Below are 24,458 nucleotides of genomic sequence, written 5' to 3' on the forward strand. Positions count from 1 at the left end.
CTGATCAATGAAATGAATTAACAAGCTTGTAAAAGCTCCTAAAAGCTTGCCTGTGTTTGGTAATGCAGTAAAAATAGATTTTTAGTAAGCGCTATTTTAGTAAGCGCAACTTTTATTGCAGAACTACATTTGGGCTCCCAAAATCTTAGGCCTTCACCTACTCATACGCATAAGATTTCTCCTTGTCAGACATGGGACTGATTCCTTGTCCTGTAGAGGTCCATAAATCATTCTTTGGTATATAAAATGGTTCTTTCCCAAGAACACTGTGTGTTCACAAAGTGATTCTGTTACATGAAATATGGCGCAGTTTTGTGTGCAATTTTTTTTTTTTTTTTATCTAGTCAGTTTTTTAAAATAAATATTATCTAGTTGAATATTTAGTGTGACTGTTAACTATTTGGATGTTCGATACAACACCAATAGAAAATTTACCTGGCTTTGGCCTGATCGCTTTTAATTAGAAACATTGATTGAAATCTGTCAAACTGTTGCTGCAAAAACAATAATTTTATGCTTCAGTTGACTGGATTCTACAATCTAAATATACACGTTTTGCATCCTGCAAGTTAAAATATAAAAAGATAACACTAGGACAAACAATCATACACTAAGGATGGTTTCTACATCATCACATTCTCTGCATATTCAATTTGATACCATTAAATCTGTTTAAAAGGGATCAAAATACTAACAAAAGTTATAGATATTTGGTGGATATGTTTAAAATATTGAATAAGTTTGTTGATTGATTTAAAGATATGTGTACACCTAGCAGTAAATTGACCACTGCATTGTCAAGGGAAATTCAGGATAGTAAAAATGCTCCTGAGAATTCTATTTAATAAAATCTATGTTCTCCAAGTTTGCTTTTTGTTCTGGACCACTGGCCAGATCCTGGAACATGTGTGAAGATATTGTGCGTCCTACTGTACACAACACCAACGCATGGACTTTTTTTTCTTTCTCGTGTTCTGTGAGCCATCTGTCAACATTTACTTCTAGATTTTTCTTCTCTCTGTCTTTTTTTTTTTTTTACTTGTACATTTAAATCTGAACTCCAGACATATAAAATACAAAATACACAAATTAAAGCAGTATTAATACAGACTATCTCAACATTTTTAGAATGGAGGAACCCTGAAGCCAGGTCTCTCCCTTACTTCTGACTTGGGAGCAGCATGGTCTGAGGTGCCTCATTCTTTTTCCTGAGTAAAAAATAATTTTCCTCCCAAATGTCTTTGCTTTTTCATTTTTAAAAAAATAAAAGTCCGCTAGAAATCTTATGTCCTACAGTCCCTCAGTTTCCTCCCAACCCTCTGACTAGGAATCTTCTAAGTGGTTGGATTTAGAGGATGAAGCTGTACCCAGGACAGATGCCCTGGTAATTGATGGCTGTGTAAACCATCACAAATGGCTGTGGCTGCTCAAAACCATCATTGCACTGTACAGACTCGGCAGCTATATTCAGTACACAGCTGTCAATCTTAGCTGCAAAAATCCGTAGATTCTTGCTGCTGGTAAACGCAACATGGATAAACGCACGAGATGTAGCTTGCATCTCTCTTGGTGCCGGTTCAGAACTTATCCACTTTTAGGGATCCTTTCAAGCATTTTGAGACTTTGCTTTCGGCTTCATTCCCTTTATCTTGCCCCACCACTCAGCCTATTGTGGTTGCCGTGCTGGTTTGTAAGACTCCAAGGGTAGGGTCCATCCTGTATGAAAAGAGTGGAAAGAATGCCTTTTGTGGGATAACACCTTTTTGGGGAATCTTTGGATGCCTACATCAAAAAAGACTATGATGGGAATAGTACACTTCTTCCCAGTAAAAAGATGAGAACCATGTCAGGATAACCCCGAACTCAAAAATGTCTGCTTTCTGTTACCCACAGTCTTCTACATCCAAAGCTAAACCAGGAAATCCCTTTCATTGCAAATCTTGGTCCTTCAGACCCTCTAAGCCGGAATCAGTGTGTGTATGTGTGTGTGTGTTGGGGGGGGGGGGGGCGTATAAGAGGTTTTTCCTTGGGCTACAAAATGCAATTTCAAACTCAACCTCCTCCTTGTTTTTTGTTGTCAAATGTGCCTTTGTCTCCTCAATGTAGCAAGGATTTGTTGAAAGGTTTTCCCCAACTTCAAGCTTGGGAAGTTGTGATACTGGTTTCTGAGGAAGAGAGATATCAGGGGTTCTACTTGAACCCATTTACAGTTCCCAAACCAAATGAGGAGGTCAGACCCATTCTGGCCCACAAATATTTAAATCCCTTTCTGACAATCAGAGACGGGTCATAAAGGCCCTCCAGCCAAGGAGATTCTTGGCATTAGTCAATATTCAAGATCCGTATTTACGCATCCCTATCGTTTCTCCACACCAACATTTCCTTAAATTTGCAGTGGAGGATCGGTACTTCCAGTTTGTGACTGGAATCTTTACAAAGGTCTTGACTACGGTGCTGGCTCTGTTACTATCCGGAGGATTTCTTTTTAAGGTAGCCTGGACAACTTGCTCTTGTGGGAGAGGACAGGTCTTCCTAAGGGAGAACCTCCAATATTACAGAACTTTGGTTGGATCCTCAATCTTCAGAAATCACTTCTGGAATACCTGGGACTGGTACTGTATACTGTCTAGAACAAGGTGTTCTTCCCGCTTGGAAAACTGGTCTCCCTACAGGAGCAGGCTTTGGGCTCTTTCATCCACTGTGAGTCACTCGCTGAGAATGTCCTTGAGGGTGCTGGTAGTTATGGTGGCTTTGTTTGAGGCAGTCCCATATGCTCAGTGGCATTTCAGACCTCTTCAGTACAGACTCGACTTCCAAACAACATCTAAGAGCTGGGAGCAATTCGTCTCCCCCTTCTATGGCTAACAGACCTTCTTGAGGATACAGTCCAACAATACCATCACGGTAGCTTATATAAACCACCACCAAGAGGGCACAAGAAGTTTGCTCTACTCAGAAGGAAGCAGACCTCATTTTCCGTTGGATGGAGCTGCACGTTCCAGCAATGTCCACTATGAACATTCCGGCAGTGGAAAAGTGGAAATTGGATTTTTTAAGTTGATAGGAACTGGTGATGGGGAAATGGTCACTACATCCTGACGTGTTCAGGGAGATCTGTTGTCATTGGGGGACATGGATGTGATTTACTTGTTCCCTCTGCTTCAGTTGTTACCACATCTACTTTGCAGTGGGAGGGAGTGATGGCCCCAAATTGGGCAAGAATGGTTTGGTTCTTGGACATTCTTTGCATTTTGGTGGAACAAAACCATGGTATCTAAAAAAAAATAGGTGATGCTTTAAAAGCCTTTAGAGATATTCATCTTAAAGTTAAAGCTGAGAATTATTGCTCTTAATTTGCCAATCACGGTCATACATCGTGTATGGTGCAATCACCATTTACATATGCATGCGGGACCTACATTGTCATTTGCATTTGCCTGTGAGCACAGTGGGCACTTTCAATTTTTTTTTTAATTTTAATTTATTTCGTCAACACTTCTTTTTTTTTTTTTTTAGTTCAACTTTATTGCTATCACAGCAGATTAACAAAGTTTCTTGTGATAGCTGGGCAGTAACAGGTCCTCTTTATGGGGAGATCCAAGGTCAATGAAACCTCTGATCTGTCCTCTGCCCTCCAAGGCAGCCAATCAAATCGAGATCAGTTTGACCAGCTGCTTCACTTGCTGGTAACAGCCAGTAAACAGAAAAACAAAACCGGAAGTGATATAACACCTTTCCAGCCCAGTAATAAGGCAGCTGCAGAGCTACTCTGATCACTTTTACATGAAAGCCAGTCACTGGCAGAAACTTTTGATACAAGTATCAAAGCTGCAGCTATGATCCTGGTATAACCGTTTCCACCCGAGGCCATATATATATATATATATATATATATATATATATATATATATATATATATATATATACAGCCTATGGGGTGGAAGTGGTTATGGGATTGTGCACATTGCCTTTCCTTGTCAGACTCCAGTGATGTCGTGGAGCCTTCTCTTGGTACTTTAGCCCTTTGATCCGGTTCGGGAAACTCCCTTGGTGGATCTTACCTGTAAAATGACTTTTTTGGTGGCTATTTCCTCTACCAGACGGGTTTGGAGATGGCTGCTCTGTCCCGTAGGGAACCCATTTTACTGTTACATAAGGACAAGGTGGTTTTGCATCTAAACATTTTTTTTTTTTACAGAAGGTGATGTCTGTTTTCTACTAAAGGTGTTACTAAACCCACAACAGTAAAATCAATCTGTATATGCAGTAAAGCATGCTTGTTATACTTACTGTGGAGCCTAAGGGGTTAATCCTTATCCTTGTTTGATCCTGTCTTCTCAAAACCTTCCCTTCTTCTACTGTCCCCAGTCCATCTGCTGATAGAACAGAGCCTTGGGGGCAAGCTGCACATTGCTCTGTTTGGTGTGTATTGCTAGTGAGTTGATTTTTCTTGGGAGAGTGCATGTGATCAGCACAGGGCCAATCAGCACTGCCCAGACAGAGGGTCAGGAGTCCTGCAGGCTCATAGGAGAGAATGAAAACTCCTCCTATAAACTTTAACCACTGCTCTGGTGGACACTTATAGCAGTCACAAGACTGCTCTAACTGCTGATGAGAAAAGGTATTTAGCAGTTTATATTTACTAAAATAATTGCATTTCTCTGTACTGTGGGAGACCAGATATAGTGAATGCAGGGCCCTGGGTTTAGTAACACTTTAACACTTTAAATTAGGTTATTGTGTTGTCCTACCTATGTCCTTTTCCTAAAGGCCAAAGGGGCAGCTCTCCACTGTTTGGAAGTGGTATGTGCTGTGAAGGTTTACATTGTGGCCACTGTCTTAATCAGAAAATCAGATTTGCTCTTTTTTTTGCCTAGTGGGGCCAAGCAGGGTTCTTCAGCTTCATGATCCCCTATTGCAAGGTGGATTCATCAGATCATTCTTGAGCCTATTCTCTGAAGGATAAGGAGACTCCCTGACTTATTAAGGTTCATTCTACTAGATCGGTTGGCACGTCTTGGGCATTCAACACCAGGATTGTTACACAGCTTTGCAAGGCTACTACTTGGTCTTTTGTGCTTGCTTTTATTGTTTTACCAAGGGAATGTTTAGGCTTTGGCTAACACCGGTTTTGGCTGCAAAGTTTAGCAGGCTGTTTAATTTCAGTGAGTCCTTTAGGCCTGGAGTTCTTTTTGAGGGTCTGTTGGCTATAAAATTGTTGCTGCCTATTAGTTACCATCTCCTCTATTATCTATCCGTTATGGAAAAAAAACCTGTGTCCTGTACTATATGATTGAAAAAAAATATTTTTTGAGTATCTGTAAAATCCTTTTTTGGAGTGGAGTACATGACACATGACCTTTTCCTCTGTGCCGTTTACCCTTCAGCGCTGGCTACAAAGCTGAAGATCACATAGTGGGAGGGGGGGCTAAAGCTTTGAGAGGGTTTGCCAGTATCCAATCACCTGAAGGTGGCAACATATAACCCAACTTGTGTTCTGTGCTGTACTGAAAATAAAGGATTTTGCAGGTATGTAAAATATCATTTATTTATTTATTTTTTTATGTAGTACCAGCATTTCACAGTCTCTCTGTACAGTAGAGCTCAGACTGGGAGATAAGAGGGATTATTAGTAGCTATGCAGTTGTATTCCAGAGCTCAGTTGTTAGCCAGGAGCTTGGTAATAGGGGGAAAGAGCAGAATGACAAAGAGTGTTGACCTATGTAAAATTCAGGACTGGATGGATAGAAAGGCAAAGTTTGGCAAGTAAAACAGATATCTTATATGTATTTTATAATTGTTTTTGAGTTTATTAACCGCTTCCCAACCTCCCTATAGCAGAAATACTGCTACAGGTCGGCACAGGTGTGCAAAATCATGTATATATACGTGATTTCGCATTTCTGGGTAGGGAGCGTGCAAGCCGTGCACTCTCCCTACCTGCGCCTCCTTTCGTGGCCGCGGCTGTCAATCACTGGGTCCCGGCTGGTGATTACTCGCTGGCGCCCGGTGATTTCTGAGTATTTCGGACGGGGAGGAGAACAGTTGTCCTCCCTGTCTGCTCAGGCACACTGCGATCCAAAGCAGTGTGCTTTCAGTGAAGCACATGGACACAGCCCCCTAGTAAAACACTCCCAGCACACAGTTAACCCTTTGATCGCCCTTCATGTTAACTCCTTCCTGCCCATTGCCATTAGTACAGTGTCAGTGCTTCTTTTTTAGCACTGATCACTGTATTGGTGTCACTGGGGATGTCAGTGACACCAAGTCAGTTCCCCCCAGTGTCAGAATGTCCGCTGCAGTCCCGCTATAAGCCGTTGATCGCCACCATTACTAGTAGAAATAAAAAAAAAAAAAATCCCAGTATATATACTGCCATTTGTAAACGCTATAACTTTCATGTAAACCAATTAATTTACACATACTGGGAATTTTTTTTTCAGCAAAGATATGTAGCAGAATACATTTTGGCGTAAGTTTATGAAGAAATTAGGTTTTTAAAAAAATTTTACTGGACATGTTTAATAGCAAAAAGTCAAAAATATTGTTTCATTCTCAAAATTGTCGGTCTTTTTTTTTTTATAGCGAAAAATAAAAAATGCACAGGCTATCAAATACCATCGAAATAAAGCTCAATTCTTGGGGAGAAAAAGGACATACAGTGAAGGAAATAAATATTTGATCCCCTGCTGATTTTGAATGTTTGCCCACTCACAAAGAAATGATCAGTCTGAAAATTGAATGGTAGGTGTATTGTAACACTGAGAGACAGAATAGCAACAAATAATTCAAAAGAAATGCATGTCTAACAAATTATGCACTGATTTGCATGTTCATGAGGGAAATAAGTATTTGATTACCTATCATTCAGCAGGATTTCTGGCTACCAGGTGTCTTTCATACAGGTAACAAGCTAAGATTAGAAGCAGTCTCTTAAAGGGAGTGCTGCTAATCTCATTTTGTTACCTGTATAAAAGACACCTGTCCACGGGAGCAATCAAACAATCAGATTCCAAACTCTCCACCATGGCAAAGACCAAAGAGCTGCCCAAGGATGTCAGGGAAAAGATTGTAGACCTACACAAGGCTGGACTGAGCTACCAAAGTATCGCCAAGCAGCTTGGTGAGAAGGTGACAACAGTTGGTGCAATCATTCGCATATGGAAGAAACACAAAACTACTGTCAGTCTCCCTAGGTCTGGTGCACCATGCAAGATCTCACCTTGTGGAGTGTCAATGATCATGAGAACAGTGAGGAATCATCCCAGAACTACACGTGAGGATCTTGTCAATTATCTCCAATTACCTCTGCTCAAGAAAGCACATGTCCAGGCCCGTCTGAAGTTTGCCACTAAACATCTGAAAGATGCAGAGGAGGACTGGTTGAAAGTGTTGTGGTCAGATGAGACCAAAATCGAGCTCTTTGACATCAACTCAACTTGCCGTGTTTGGAGGAGAAATGCTGCCTATGACCCCAAGAACACCATCCCAACTGTAAAACATGGTGGTGAAAACATTCTGCTTTGGGGGTGTTTTTCTGTTAAGGGGACAGGACAACTGCACTGTATCAAAGGAACGATGGACGGGGTAATGTACCATCAAATCTTGGATGAGAATCTTCTTCCCTCAGCCAGTGCATTGAAAATGGGTTGTGTATGGGTGTTCCAGCATGACAATGACCTAAAACACAAGGCCAAGGCAACAAAGGAGTGGCTCAAGAAGAAGCACATTAAGGTCCTGGAGTGGTCTAGCCAGTCTCCAGACCTTAATCAGATTGAAAATCTATGGAGGGAGCTGAAAGTTCGAGTTGCCAAACGCCAGCCACCAAACCTTAATGACTTGGAGAGGATCTGCCAAGAGAAGTGGGCCAAAATCCCTCCTGAGATGTGTGCAAACCTGGTGGCCAACTACAGGAAATGTCTGACCTCTGTGATTGCCAACAAGGGATTTGCCACTAAGTACTAAGTCATGTTTTGTGAAGGCGATCAAATACTTATTTCCCTCACGAACATGCAAATCAGTGCATAATTTGTTAGACATGCATTTCTTTTGAATTTTTTGTTGCTATTCTGTCTCTCAGTCTTATAATACATCTACCATTCGATTTTTAGACTGATCATTTCTTTGTGAGTGGGCAAACATTCAAAATCAGCAGGGGATCTGATACTTATTTCCTTCACTGTAAATGTCATTTGGGTGCAGAGTTGCATGACCGCGCAATTGTCAATTAAAGTAACACAGTGCTGTAACGCAAAAATGGCTTGGTCAGGAAGGGGGGTAAATCCTCAGGAGGGCAAGTGGTTAAGTTTTAAACAAGAAAAGAGTAGGAGTAAAGATCTGATAGAAGTAGTTTTCACAATATAAAATATATCTACCTGACTCTTATTTTTTTTCTTACTTGTTTCTTATTTTTTTTGACTAAAACAGAACTTCAACAATGTGAAAAATCAAGTCTTGCTGTGCTAGTGTTATCCAGAAAGCATTGCAGCCATGCTAAAATTATACCTAGTCTAATATAGGTCTAATATAGGGCCATCACACTTTTTTTATTCTCAATACTAACCGCTCCAATGCATGTCCTTCATTTAGATTGGCCCAAATGCATGCACTTTAGACCTTAGATCAGCCCCTAGTGGATGCACTGCACACCTTAGATCAGCCCCAATGCATGCACGTCAGACCTCAGATAAGACTCAATGGATACATTTCAGACCTCAGATCAGTCCAAATGCATGCACTTCAGACCTCAGATCAGCCCCTAGTGGATGCATTGCACTAATTAGATCAGCCCCAATGCATGCACTTCAGACCTCAGATCAGACCCTAGTGGATGCATTGCACACCTTAGAGCAACCCCAATGCATGCACTTCAGACCTCAGATCAGACCCTAGTGGATGCATTGCACACCATAGATCAGCCCCAATGCATGCACTTCAGACCTCAGATGAGATTCTAGTGGATGCATTGCACACCTTAGAGCAGCCCCAATGCATGCACTTCAGACCTCAGATCAGATTCTAGTGGATGCATTGCACACCTTAGAGCAGCCCCAATGCATGCACTTCAGACCTCAGATCAGATCCTAGTGGATGCATTGCACACCTTAGATCAGCCACAATGCTTGCACGTCAGACCTCAGATAAGACTTAATGGATACATTTCAGACCTCAGAACAGTCCAAATGCATGCACTTCAGACCTCAGACTGGATGGGCTTCTTCCACATTGCAAGTCCTCAGCCATTGGTGGTCTTTCAGTGTTGTCTGGGAAGCCGTTGGAGTAGACTTTGTAATTGACAGTTTAGTGAACTTTCAACAAGAGCCAACAGCAACAGGTTCCAGCATAAGTGGCAAGCAAGCTGGGGGTTTTCTTTGCCTGTTTTAAACAATATATCTACACAAATAAGATGAGGTGCTTTCTGGAGATGACATATTAACTAAGCCAATGAAGATTTTTTTATAAGCTCGAATAAACCCTTAAAGGAGTAAGTTAAAGCCACGCCTGAAGGCATGGATGATTGACACTCATACCCGATGTCATGGTAACCCGATCGCTGTCAGCATCTATTGTTGAGAGCGAGAATACAGCCTGCAGCTACATATCGGTGTGTCTCTGATGTTATCTCTCATCATTCAGCAACTGCTGACCCCATAAATGTCCAATAAAAGCAAATGTTGCGCCCAATTAAATGTGCTCGTAGCATGCTCTTCTATAAAAAGCTTGTTCAGGCATAAGATCAGAAGGGATCCAGCAGACAGATTGCCAATGTTAAGGGTCATTTCATAAGGGTGTGCTTCATTCCTTTCAGTAGGGAATCCATGAACAGATCCTCTGCTAAATCGGAGAACAACGGGCTGCATGTCACTATAATATCTGTGTCATTAGTTTTTTTTTTGTTCCGCATTTTGATAGCGAACTGTGGTAGACCTCTTTTAGATCTATGGGCTGCCAGATGTAAACAGACTTGTGTTTTGCTTAGGTTCAGAAATATGGAAAAGGAAGTGGCCTTTTTTCATTTTTTTCCCCTGGACCTGTACAGACCCCATGATAGGTGGCTGTAAAAGAACACAAATCCATTTATATCCGGCTGTCCATAGACCTGCAGGAGCTTCTAGTCAGGTCCGCCTGAAAAACTGACAGGCGGACCTGATCGGAAAGCCTCTTGAAAGGGGCCTATAGATGTTTTTGGGCTTATGGTTGACTACTGAATTACAAAGAAGTATATAAAGACTTCTTTTACAGCGGACCGCTTTTGTAAAAGTGACTTGTTGTAACAGGGTTACTTTAAAGCAGCCTTTCTCAACCAGGGTGCCCAGGCACCCTGGGGTGCCTTGAGGTTTCTTCAGGGGTGCCTTGGCAAAATGTCTAACAATTGCGCAACACTTGTATACAAGCCTGCGTGTGGAACAAGACTGCCTGTTAGTTACACAAAGCCACAGGTTATCATTGTGCACCATTATGACCTTCTAGCTGCCAGCGTCCTGACAACCAATGGCATCATCAGTTGATAAGGAGGATGTCAGCTGCCTGCACATCATCCTGGTTTGACCCTCCCCTGCCCCTCTCCATCAGTGCTGGGGTCACATTAGCTGATGGAGAAAAACTGAGGGAGAAGAGAAACATTGAAATACTAGTCAGTACCAGTGTGCAGAAGTGTGCTTTGAGAAAAATAAATCACCTCTAATGTTGGGTGTCCTACGAGTGTGGATATTGCTGCGTTATATAAAACTGAATAGTTGTTCACATTTTAGAATGGGGTGCCTCAAGACTGTCCATAATTTTAAAGGGTGCCTTGACTGAAACAAGGTTGAGAAACACTGCTTTAAAGTGTATCTATGGGAAAATAAAAAATATATATATTTGGTACATCTATGCAAAATATACACATTTCCCCATGTTTTGTCTCTAAAAATACTGTAATTACAGAAAAATAAAAAAAAAAGGTTTTTTTATTCTTATTTTGCTCAACTCAACTGAACTGAAGGATTTACAGCTTTTCTAAGTTAACATTATGAAAAAAAGTGGGCATTTGTACATATAAAGAGATCTGGGGAAATCTATTTTACTATTTTTCTTACATAAATTCAGTTAGGAGATAAAGATATGATTTCCTTCCCAGCTCTAAATTTCAGTGTATCAATGGCCAATTCCCACTTTAATGACTTCTCTTGAACAAGAATGTTGAAAATGTTTCATTCGCTCAGCACATGCAGCCAGTCGGCTGCAGCGCTGATCAGTGTATTCCCACAGAGTCCCCACTGTCAGAATACAATAGCGCACAGTGTGGAGGATTCCTCCATCCTCCTCATTTTTGTGATCCATCTATGGCCAGGTTTACTTTCCAGCTCCCTCTCATTGTCTCTATTCATTAACAAAAAAAAAGATGTCTCCACATATCTTGGGGTAGGAAAGGTTCAGTCCATCATATGCGGCTCTTTAACCCCATCACGCCGGCCGCACGCAAATGTGCAGCCTCCCGGTGTCTGGGCCTAGACGCCGAGCGGCCGCATATTTGCGTTCATGTAGCAAAATACATATGTGCTGAGAGCGCGTGCCCTGCGCGCTCCCAGCACACATGTGAGATACTCACGGAAAGGTCCCGGTCCGCTCTTTCAATCGGGACCTTTCCCGATCATGTGACCGGCCGTGACGTCACGGCGGCCACATGATACTAAGCCACGCCCCGTCCCGCCCACCTCCCGGTGCAGGAACTCCTCTTCACGCCAGGACGATCCAGCGTGAAGGGGGTTAAAGTGCAACTTCACTTTCTCAATCGACATTGACTGTTTTTAATCCTTATGCTGCTAGCATTAGTAAATAGATAGGAAAGTATTTCATATTCTCCTGTTTTAAACTTTATTATACATTTCTTCTTCCTGGTTTTCATCCCTAGGCAAATTGTGTCATACATCCCAGGAGACTTCAGGAGGGGAGGAGGGTTTTTCTTAGCCTCCTTCCTGTTTACCTGAGCTATTGGCAGATGGATTCCAGGAAGTAAATACTACATGATTCAGCATAATTAAGATGGCCACGGCAAGAAATGCGGGGGGGGGGGGGGGGGGAAGAATCATGGGGTAATGTCCATGGGTTCCAGACTTCAGGCACTCATTCTCAACAAAAGGAGGATTCTCAACAAAATATTAAAAATGAACATTTTATTTATGATTATATTCAATTGTCCAATTACTTTTAGTCCCTTGAAAAAGGGGAGATGGCTACTCTTAAGAGCTGTAATTCTTAAACCCTTCCTCCAATTTGGATGTACATACCCTCATATTAAACCTGAGAGTGTGCAATTTCAGCCCATATCCATTATATAATTATATATTGAATATGTTGGTAAATACCTACTCTGTGCAGTGAAATTGCACAGAGTGCGCCTGAACCTCCTCTTCTCGGGTCCCCCACTAGCTTTCCTGGTTCCTACTCCCTTCCAAGTGCCCCCATAGCAAACCCAAGCTGCGCTGCCTGCATCTGTAGACACAGACTGCGCTGCTTGGCTCCGCCCCCCACTCCCTCATCACAAGATTTGACAGACAGCAGCAGGAACTAATGTCTCTCTCTACCTCAGCAAAACCTATGAAAGCGGGTATAGAATAAAGAACTGCTACAGACGGTCACAGCAATTGATCGATTGAGGTAAGTGTAAGGTGGGGGGGGGGACAAGCAGGGGATGGTACTGCTACCTAGACATTTTTATCTTAATGCGGGGAATGCATAAAGGTAAAAAAATGTTTAGGATTTAGAACCACTTGCCACTTCACCACTGTACTTATCCTGCGGTGGGGCGGCACAGGCAGACACAGTCACGTGTATATATACGTAATTTGCCTTCTTCCAGGCTTGATTGGACACAGCATGCATTTGGAAGCTAATTTCAGCCAATGATTTTGGCTGATGTCAGCTGATCAGTTGTGTCCAATCACACACAGAGTTTTGTGTTTACAAAACACAGAACTCTGTGTACAGGGAACAGCTCTGGCTGTTTATTCTCTATGCAAAGCAGGGAGCCATACAGTATGTAAAATCCATACAGTAATATAAAAGCAGCATGTATTACACACATTACACATTGTTTGGCAAACAGTTGCTGCTTTGATTGCCTCTAGATGTTAAACCCTTCCCAGCCATTGTCATTAGTACAGTGACAGTGTATAGTATTAGCACTGATCATTGTATTAGTATTCACTATTAATGTCAGTCAGTTAATGTAAATTCAAGCGAGTGTCTGCTAGCGCCAGATTGCCTGCCCCACTATCAAAGTCCCACTATAAATCACTGATCATCGCCATTACCAGTATAGCATCATAGTTGCATAAATTCAATATACAGTCAGGTACATAAATATTGGGACATCGACACAATTCTAACATTTTTGGCTCTATACACCACCACAATGGATTTGAAATGAAACAAACAAGATGTGCTTTAACTGTAGACTGTCAGCTTTAATTTGAGGGTATTTACATCCAAATCAGGTGAACGGTGTAGGAATTACAACAGTTTGCATATGTGCCTCCCACTTGTTAAGGGACCAAAAGTAAATGGGACAGAATAATAATCATACATCAAACTTTCACTTTTTAATACTTGGTTGCAAATCCTTTGCAGTCAATTACAGCCTGAAGTCTGGAACGCATAGACATCACCAGACACTGGGTTTCATCCCTGGTGATGCTCTGCCAGGCCTCTACTGCAACTGTCTTCAGTTCCTGCTTGTTCTTGGGGCATTTTCCCTTCAGTTTTGTCTTCAGCAAGTGAAATGCATGCTCAATCGGATTCCGGTCAGGTGATTGACTTGGCCATTGCATAACATTCCACTTCTTTCCCTTAAAAAACTCTTTGGTTGCTTTTGCAGTATGCTTTGGGTCATTGTCCATCTGCACTGTGAAGCGGCGTCCAATGAGTTCTGAAGCATTTGGCTGAATATGAGCAGATAATATTGCCCAAAACACTTCAGAATTCATCCTGCTGCTTTTGTCAGCAGTCACATCATCAATAAATACAAGAGAAGCAGTTCCATTGGCAGCCATACATGCCCACGCCATGACACTACCACCACCATGCTTCACTGATGAGGTGGTATGCTTAGGATCATGAGCAGTTCCTTTCCTTCTCCATACTCTTCACTTCCCATCACTCTGGTACAAGTTGATCTTGGTCTCATCTGTCCATAGGATGCTGTTCCAGAACTGTGAAGGCTTTTTTAGATGTCGTTTGGCAAACTCTAATCTGGCCTTCCTGTTTTTGAGGCTCACCAATGGTTTACATCTTGTGGTGAACCCTCTGTATTCACTCTGGTGAAGTCTTCTCTTGATTGGTGACTTTGACACACATACACCTACCTCCTGGAGAGTGTTCTTGATCTGGCCAACTGTTGTGAAAGGTGTTTTCTTTACTAGGGAAAGAATTCTTCGGTCATCCACCGCAGTTGTTTTCCGGGTCTTTTGGTGTTGCTGAGCTCACCGGTGCGTTCCTTCTTTTTAAGAATGTTCCAGACAGTTGTTTTGGCCACGCCTAATGTTTTTGCTATCTCTCTGATGGGTTTGTTTTGTTTTTACAGCCTAATGATGGCTTGCTTCACTGATAGTAACAGCTCTTTGGATCTCATCTTGAGAGTTGACAGCAACAGATTCCAAATGCAAATAGCACACTTGAAATGAACTCTGGACCTTTTATCTGCTCATTGTAATTGGGATAATGAGAGAATAACACACACCTGGCCATGGAACAGCTGAGAAGCCAATTGTCCCATTACTTTTGGTCCCTTAACAAGTGGGAGGCACATATGCAAACTTGTAATTCCTACACCGTTCACCTGATTTGGATGTAAATACTCTCAAATTAAAGCTGAAAGTCTGCAGTTAAAGCACATCTTGTTCGTTTCATTTCAAATCCATTGTGGTGGTGTATAGAGCCAAAAATGTTAGAATTGTGTCGATGTCCCAATATTTATGGACCTGACTGTATACCATAGTTTGTAGAGACTAAAACTTTTGCAAAAACCAATTAATATACACTTATTGGAATTTTTTTTTTTTTTTACCAAAGACGTAGCAGAATACATTTGGCCTAAATTTTTAGAAGAAATTTGATTGTTAAAATTTTTTTTTATTGGATATGTTTTTGAACAGGAGAAAATCCTGTTTTTCTCTCCTATTTTAGGTCTTTTTTCATTTAACATAAAATTAAAAACCCAGTGGTGATCAAAGACCGCCAATAGAAAGCTCTATTTGTTTGGAAAATATATTATACATTTCATTTGGGTATAGTGTTGCATGAGAGCTCAATTGCCAGTTAAAGTAGCACTTTGCTGAATAGCATAAAAACCCTGGTCATGAAGGGAGTAAAACTTTCCAGAAGACAAGTGGTTAAAGCTGAACTCCAGACCGATATTTAAGACCTAAATTAATGCAGCTCTGTAATTTTTATTACATTGTATTGCAAGCAGTGCAAGTACCTGTATGTGGCTTGTCAGCTTCTTGCAGTCATGTACAGAAGAGCTCAGAGTGGGGAAGGGAGAAGTAGCACTAAAAGAAACCAGTCAGTTAATGTGCTCACAAGAAGCATGCTAATAAGAGGAGAGAGCAAAGTTACAGACAAGCTCATCACTGTGCTACTTCTTCTTCACTGTCAATCTCAGGCAAGGGGCAGGTTTGAGACAGCTTGGCATACGAGGAAGTGGGTTGAATGATGCTGTCTGCCATTCTGCTAAACAGACCAAGGGCCACTTGTGATGAAAATCAGTTTCACAGGGGACAGCTCTGGACTTAAGGTGAGTATTGCTTCTTTTTTTTTAGCCTTGCATGAGCTGTTTTTTTTGGGGGGGGGGGGGGGGGGTTCCTGCTTTAACAAAAAAATAGGGTGGGGTAACATGACTGGTTTAAAATCCTATCAAAATAAAGTGTACCCAAATAAGCAGGAGATCGTGTATCGTGGAAGAAGGGAATGTGGGCTTTCCTATGCACTCTGCCTCCTAGGAATTGGGGAGGAATTGTTTGATGATAATAAGATATGAGATGTGTTTTGCTGGACGGTCATTGCCTGAGTGCCTGAACATTCCCAGCCTGAAGAGTTAGCAGCAGATGGGGAAATTATGAGAATGGACATTTGTTAACGCACCTCCCGGGCAATATATACAACACATGGTAAGCACAAGGCAAACAGTCGGGGGGGGTAGTATATTACCTATTCTGCAAATTCTCTGTTTATCACTGAAACTATTTAGTACATAGTACATTTTACATCAGTTCAATTATATTCAATGTCGTTTCACATTAATAAAGCTAAATTCTAAAAACACAAATCAAATACATATATGGGGCTTGTTTTACTAGCTATGCACAAAAAAAAGATGAGCAGGAGTGAGTGATTTATCTTGCCTTGGAGCACATTGCTTTACATGCTTTAGTCTACAGGCAATTTTAGGCTTGCCACAGGTCTACCTGACTCTTTCAGCGAACAATCTATACAGAAAAATGGCAACCACCCCAATTTATAACTAGTCTTTGCAGTAAGGTACACATGGAATGACAATTCACATCAAAAACAAACAAAAATTTCCCAGCACACTTACCAGCTAGCCTGCAAAGAAACCAAACTGACACTGTCTAACAATTCAGGTTAAAACAGAGGGATTTATTGCACACATTTGCAAATATATGTGGTAGCTGCAATGCCCACGTCAAGGCTCCTCTGTATACTGCAGTTCTTACTCTATAGTTTTGAGTCAGTTTGGTTTGTTTGCAGGCTAGCTGGTAAGTGTGCTGGAAAATGTTTGTGATGTGCGTTGCCCTTCCATATGCACCTTACTCAAATGCTAGTTATAAATTGGAGCTGTTGCCATCTTATTGTATAACTGGTTTGCTGAATTGATGTGGGGATTCATTTGATGCCTTCAGCTGCCATTGTGCCCTTGCTGGGTGGCCAGTGTGTCCCTGTGCTTTTAGGGACGGGTGGGCTCCTTCCAGGCAAATCTGTCCTTAATTTATCCACTGCTATATATGCTCCAAATTGGAGACTCTCAAAACTGTAGAGTTAGGACTGCAGTATACAGAGGAGTCTTGATGTGGGCACTGTGGCTTCCACATATATTTTCAAATATGTGCAACAAAACCTTTGTATTAATGTGAATTGTTAGACAAGGTCAATGTTGTTTGATTGTGATGTGCATTGCCCTTCCATGTGCACCTTACTTAAAATGCTAGTTATTATTTGGGGCGGTTGCCATCTGATTGTATAGCTTATTTGCTGAATGGTGTGGGGATGCATTTGATGCCTTCAGCTTCCATTGTGCTTTCTGGTCAGCCAATGTGTTCCTGTGACTTTAAGGAAGAGTGGGCTCCCTATGGACAAACCTCTCTTTAAAGCGGAAGTCAATTTTGAATAAGTTGCTGACATGCTGGCAGGGGCGTATTTACCACAAGGCAAACAAGGCATTTGCCTAGGGCGGCATTTTTTAGGGGGGCAGCACTGTCCACTGGAAGAAGGGACATATGTGGCATGGGGACCAGATAGGATCAGAGAGAGGCTGCGGACTGCTTGATGGTGTATGCAGAGCCTGATTGTCATTCCCGGGGATGTCCAGAGCTGTGAAGGTGAGTGTCTTTCACCGGGGCGGGGGAGTGTTAGTGGAAGGCTCTGTAGGGAGGGGGTGGGATGGGGCAGGGGTGTTGTTGGTCACTGTCAGGCTCTCTCCAAGGGAAGTGCGGGGAGCTGGGGTTGGTCGATGTCAGGCTCTCTCTGCCGGGGAGGGGGGGGGGGTGTCTGATTTTTGTGTTGCCTAGGGCAGCACAAAACCTAAATACACCACTGCATGCAGGGTATTTATGACGGAAGAGACCTTATTGGTCTCTTCTGCTATAAATCTATCCTCCTGCCTGTCAGCTGTCATGTACACTGAGCCGCACATGCTGGTTAATTTGGTTTGTTTGCAGGCTAGCTGGTAAGTGTGCTGGGAAATGTTTGTTTTGTTTATTATGTCTGACTCTTTACACTAAGAATCTTTTGTACCAAAGATCTTTTCATAAAACACATTACAATTTTCTCTACTGTAAAAAGTAAGAACATTTATACATATGTGAAAGTTCCAAATATCAGTAAAATTGTTCTTGCAGGTACAGTATTGCTTAAAATGGGTAAATATGATGTGTAACAATATAAAAAATTTTTTTAGCTCCACAGACCAGCGTTGCTGAGAAAATTAATCAACATGTGACCTACAGTCTGTTACAATCAGATTGTACACTAACTTTTAGATTCAAATTAATGTAATTCTGGGCCCTAACGAAAATATCTGGTCACACACCTTGTGCTAAAGCCCCACTCCAGGCAAAATGTATATTCAGTAGTTTGCTGGCAAATACCGTATATATGTAATTTATGTAAATTGTATTCATGCAATTATAATTTGTTGGCTTCATTTACCTTTTATACAGCGTCTGATCTTTTTAAAAAACATTCTTCACAGGCTCTTTATTTGCCCTTTCCTGTGCAGGGGACTTGACACTTGCAGCTACTTTATGTGCAGAAGAATGACTGGCCACTTTACTACTCCTCTATAGTCTGATAGGGGTGGTTGGACTGACCTCATCACATCACTGAAATAAACAATGGGTTAATCTCCTTGCATCATATGATCTTCTCTGGGCTCAAACCAGCCCCCTCTTGTGTCTTGACCAGTTCCTTGCATCATGCCCTGGGATCATCTTTGCCCACTCTTTATTAATTCTGCACATCACCTTGTGTCATGTAATCTTCTTTGGATCCACACATGCGGAAACTACCATCTCAAAGCACAATGAAAAATGAGCTTCTATGGGGTACATGGGGAGGCATGAGAAATGATCTGCAGTGCCACAGAGTACCTCCTACTTACCCTCCTACTTAGTCTGGCCATACCAGGAAATCAAAGTTTGATTGATAACATCACAATTATGTTTTTATTATTTCTTTCTTTTTTTTTTAAATCGATTTCATGTTTGATGACACTAAACAGATCATAGGGAATATTACAAGAGGTAGAAGAACATTTGGGAAGTTTGTTAATGGTGTCTTGGAGATAATTAAAAAAACTAATAGTTTAAAATTACTGATTGCCTTCTCCATGCCCCAGCATTGCTCTCCACACCCTCTTCTCTTTTGCACTGCCAGGTTGAATGACACCCAGCTTTATTTCCGCTTTCCTTGAGCCTAGGCTGTCCTGGGATATGTCATCATGTCAGAGTTGGCTCACAATACAGGGCTTCAGAGATAGACACTGTGACGCATTGTTGCGGACTGTCCACTTTTAATGTCAGAGGTGTTGAACTGTTCACCTTCAATCTAGACCTGTTCAATCTAGACTCCTTTCTATTTCAGAGTTAAACCTTGCCCAGCTCTAGATTGCATAATTCAACCTAATTCCTCCTCTTGGGTTGCATCATAATGTAGCCGGGGCTCACTGTACTCCTGGACTCAGAAGGAAGAAGGACCGTAACTTCAAAGTAAGAGGGACCTGTGATGTCATTCCCTGTAGACTGCAGGACCAGCATCATTTACCCAATTCCAAGGTTGGAATATGGCCACCATCATTTAACCCATTCCTTTGAGCTCAGGCTGTCATGAAACTGCCTCCTGGGGGTGACATCAGAAGAAGAAAACCTGTAATGCTAATGTAGATTGCAGGAAAAAGGAATGTGTAATGTAATTTTTAAATTTAAAAAGTCTTAAGAAAGGGGTGGAAAACTAGAGTTTAGCATTCATTAAGTGTTCTTTAAATTGTTTGGCTACATTCACACAAGTGACTTCTGACAAGACTCAATGGATACTTGCTAGTAGTTCTAAAGGCTTCCCGCACACAAGATCTTATTTGGTACTTTTTTGTTTATTAAATACAGTATACTATTAAAAACATTTTGTTATAACTTTTAAAAAAAAATACTTGTTGATCCTGCCAGAAATCTTGTAAGCTGATAACATCCTGTGCTGATCAGTTACATTGTCCTTAGTTGTTCCTGAGGATTACAGAACAACAGGACTTTCTGTTATGGAGAATAGGAGAGTTTAGGGGTTCCACAGTCCTATCTTGTTTCTGTTGTCCTGATACAGAAAGGTGAGTGAAGGTTGTCACCCAAGGACTGAAAGTCTGTTTCACCAGGACACATAAAGGACAAAGAACAAAAAGAAAGAAAGTGAATGCAACCATCACATCTAAGGACTGGTAGGCTGCAGTTGACTGTAATTTTGTTTTTGGGTTTTCACATGCTTTAAGGCAGCTTTACTCTCATGCAGTAAAAGACCATCTATACCAGCCTTTCAAAACCTTTTTAACATTGAAGGACCCTTGGAACAATTTTTCAGGCTCAAGGAACACCTGTTGATAATTACTATATCTACAGCTCATGGTGTATTAGTGCAGTGGTCACTGGGAAGGATGCTCCTTACATCTGTGGTCATTGGGAAGAATCCTCCAATAGCTTGAAAGATCAGTGCTGGCAGTGGTTAGTTATCTAAAAAGCAAAAATTGATAATTGCTTGAGGAACCCATAGCAACATCTGGAGTACCCTAGGGTTCCATAGAACTTTGGTTGACAAAGATCTATACTCACCTGTTTGGTAATCCCATTTCTACTACCCTTCCTCTTGTTTCAGTGATAAGGATTTGAAAATTCTGCATTAGGTTCGGTGCCTGTGTGCCCCTTTATCACACTGGTTTCTTCCTATTTTCTCCTACATCACTGTAAGACTTTATTTATGGGGCAAATAGGGGTTTAAAAACTCTGGATTTTAATTTTTTTTAGCAGTTGTGCTAGTCTAGAAAGCATTTGTGGGCAGTTTTAGACTAAGACATGGTTCACACTAGCCCGACTCCAAAGTCGTACAATTTTTAGTGCAACTGTGGAGTCCGACTTTGAAGTGACTTTACACTCTGTGGCACTAAAGTCATATCGAAGTTGGACCAAATTCGTGTAGGAACTTTTTCTAAAATTGGACCTACTTGTGTATCAGTTAAGACGGCTTTCATAGGGAAACATTGCATTTCACATGTCATCCGACTTGGGGTCTCACAAGTCAGATCCTATGTCACAGCAGTGTGAACCGAGGCTAAAGCAGACTCAAATTTCCAACAAAGGGAGAAAAACCATTATTCAATGTGATCAGTGCTGATATGGATCCAAAGTCATTTCATTGGATTGTTCAATATCCTTGGCAAATAATAATTCTAAAGGTCACAAAGGCCGCCCATGTGTCAATATGCGCAAAGGACTTGGGGGTTGCTTGAAAACATTTTAAATATGACTTTGTTGCTCTGGCTTTAGACCTGAAAATAACACAATTACTGTGGCTTCTTTTGTATAAAGCTTCATTGATGGTTTTTTTTTTCTTTTACAAGGGCATTTTACAAGCATGTTAAAACAGTGTTGTGTAGACACTTATACAGTGCAAACCTTGCCAATAAACCACTGGCAATGTTGTACTGTTACCGCCCACCCTCCATTATAGATCACAAACAGGACAACTTGTGAAGAATTTCCTTCTGAAGATTCCTGTGGTTGAACTGAGAGAAAATGGCCAGTAAAGAGTGAAGGATATCTGCAGAATTGCCTGTAAATCTCTGTGACAGATTATTTCTCTATTAATCAATTATCTGGAAAATTAGCTGAGAAATTGCCCAGAGCTGCTTAGTAATTATTATTATTATTATACAGGATTTATATAGCGCCAACAGTTTGCTCAGCGCTTTACAATATAACGGGAGACAATACAGCAACAATACAGTTCAATACAAGAGGGATAGGAGGGCCCTGCTCCTTGGAGTTTACAATCTAGGAGATTTTGTAAATGATAGTTTGTGTACAAAAAAATGGCAAAACTGCTGTTGTGACCCTTATAAACCATCCCCTAAGTCTTGTGTACTTGACTTGCTGTTTTTATTTTCTCTTGCATCCCAGGTATTTTGTTTTTCTTTTTGTTTGTTCTTTTTCTTTTCTAGCCACTCATTGTGATGGAACCCTGGGGAGGTCAGTACAACCTCTAAATTTGGACTTTGGTTTCGTACACTAGTATGAGGCCAGACCGACTGTCAGTGCTTCACGCTCACTTATTCTTGCATTTGAAATGGTTTAGCATACGGTGTGAATCATGAGTAAGCAGTGATGGACAATGTGTGCTTGAAGCCTCATCACTGACTTTCTAAGAGCTGGACTCTTATGGAACCATCTCAACCAAAAATCAATGATGCGGACTAAACACCAGCAATGGAAAACCTAGAATTCTGGGTCATACATAATCTCTGTTCCTTCAGTCTCTTGGCTTCAGCCTTACACTGCCTCAGTGATTTTTAAGGACATGGCAGGATATGTTCCCAGAAATATATCTAATTTCCCAAATGGTAAAGATGACAGATCTCCTTTAATACTGACATGTTACAATTTGCAACAGCAGTATCATTTTGATATGTTAAAATGGACCACTTAATCATTTTACAAATCTGAATGAATACATTCCTGACATGTGACAATATGCACCAACAAAATCATTTTCCACAAAAACTCCATTTATTAAAAAGTTGTCTTTGAGCTCCATTCAAGACTGAGGTGATGTCATCAGTCTGCTTCAGGCAGGAGTAAGCATTTCCCCAGTCTCCTTTCCTCCAGTGATCAGACTACAATAATGTAACCTTGTAACAAGTCATAATTTGAGAGGCTGCAGCAGATCTGTTTGAGACATTTGTAAACACAGCCAAGAATTGCACAGACCCTAAGATTTTCATGATTGTGTCATCTCTGAACTAGTATCTCAGTACAGGATTTAGATAGTGACCCTGATAAATACCTGAACAGAGATGGCTCTAACCTTTTGGGGGCAAAAAGCAGATAAAAGCATTGCCAGAGGGATTACTGCAATCTCTGTGATGGGTAATAATTACCTGGAATTGTTACACTGACGCATTATGGAGCATGCTACACTTATCATGTAAAATATATCTGATGCTAGGTTCACTTTAAGATAATATGCAAGATACTGGTCTGCCAAGATGCTATAAAGTGCAGATTGAAGCAGTGGGGGAGAGAAAACGCAGGCTCGCTCAACGCTCACTTCCTGGCTGTTAGGACAGGGAACGCCATATGTGGGAAGATGCGTATTATTATTACGAGGGCAAACTGCTGAGAAGGATTGCTTGCACTCAGATGACTTTCATTTAGTGGAATGTTCACTCCCTTCTGTGCATTTATTGTTTGTGTTTTATTCTCTACACCCAAACTGCAGCTGTGCTTTTCATTCCTGCTGCATATCATCAGGTATTTTTTTCTCCCTTCATTTGAAGATCAAAAGATATGTTGTGCTGATGTTTTCACTCTAATTGGATTGAGGTCTTTGCTCACATTAAATGGTATATTGATCAGATGAGACTATACTTATATTTATCAAATTGTAATAAGTGCTGTTTGATATGATCTTGGTGCGTTTGCGTATAAGAGAATCTATTTTATTTTTAGAATACTAAAACAATAATGCTTTCCTGAAGAAATATCATGAAAGTGAACCTGAACTAAAAAATGTAAAAAGTGCTGTTTTAGGGAGCAGCTACAAATGTTAAAGCTGAAATTAGGACTCAAAAACATTAAATATATCCTTTTGCTCAACCCCTCCCTTAAAAAAAAAATAATTAAAAGTCAGCAGCTACAAATACTGTAGCTGCTCACTATTAATTTTAGGACACTTACCTGTCCAGGGATCCAGTAGTTTCCTACTGCACTGCGCTTTGTGAATGGGACGGCTACGGGGGGGCAAACTCCAGGCTTAGTTCGCTGCAGCGGGTCTTTATCTATGTGAAATGTGCATTTACAGTGGAACTTTACCCATAACTTGATGGGGAAAAAAATGTTCTTTAGCTAGGAATTTAGCTTAATTCCACATTAATAATTATGCTTCCAAAATTAGTGTGCTGTAAATTGCCTCCAGCATTGTTCCTGTTTCCTTTTGCTGGAGCCTGCCATTTTGCAGAAGCCCAGAGCCCCTGAGCAGTAGTAAATATTTAGGCTGTCAGCAAATCAGTCTCTAGTGGCTTTGATTTTCAGCACAGTGGCAAAAAATTGAGAGCAACTGAGCATGTGCAGAGCAAGGTGAGTCAGTGTATTACTGGTATAGGTACTTACAGTATTTTTACTTTCAATAAATGTTTATTGAGGATTTTTCGAGTTTTGAGAGTACAAACGCAACTGCTGTCTTGTGTAAGTAAGGTATAATAATAATAGACAACAGTGCATAGAAAAAAAACATATTTATGATTGGTAACAATGTAACCAGTATGTCAAAGAATAACATCAACCTTATAGTGACAATAATAAAAGCAGGAGCAAATAAGGGACTATACATCTATTGCCTAACTTCCAGCAATAACAAAAGAAATAGTGGCATTATAAAAGCACAAAGTGTATAGTCAAACCAGAAAATATATAGAATACTTCATAATT

At 41.0% G+C, this 24,458-nt stretch overlaps 1 protein-coding gene across 15 annotated transcripts in view; it reads left to right on the forward strand.

Moving 5' to 3' along the window:
* The window catches only part of ERC1 (ELKS/RAB6-interacting/CAST family member 1), a 352,762-nt gene that overhangs the window by 64,081 nt on the left and 264,223 nt on the right, over positions 1-24,458 (forward strand). The window lies entirely within an intron of this gene.

Source organism: Staurois parvus, unplaced genomic scaffold, assembly GCF_062004578.1.
Source record: "Staurois parvus isolate SC_StPar_1 unplaced genomic scaffold, SC_StPar_1.0 ptg000114l, whole genome shotgun sequence".
Lineage (NCBI taxonomy): Eukaryota > Metazoa > Chordata > Amphibia > Anura > Ranidae > Staurois > Staurois parvus.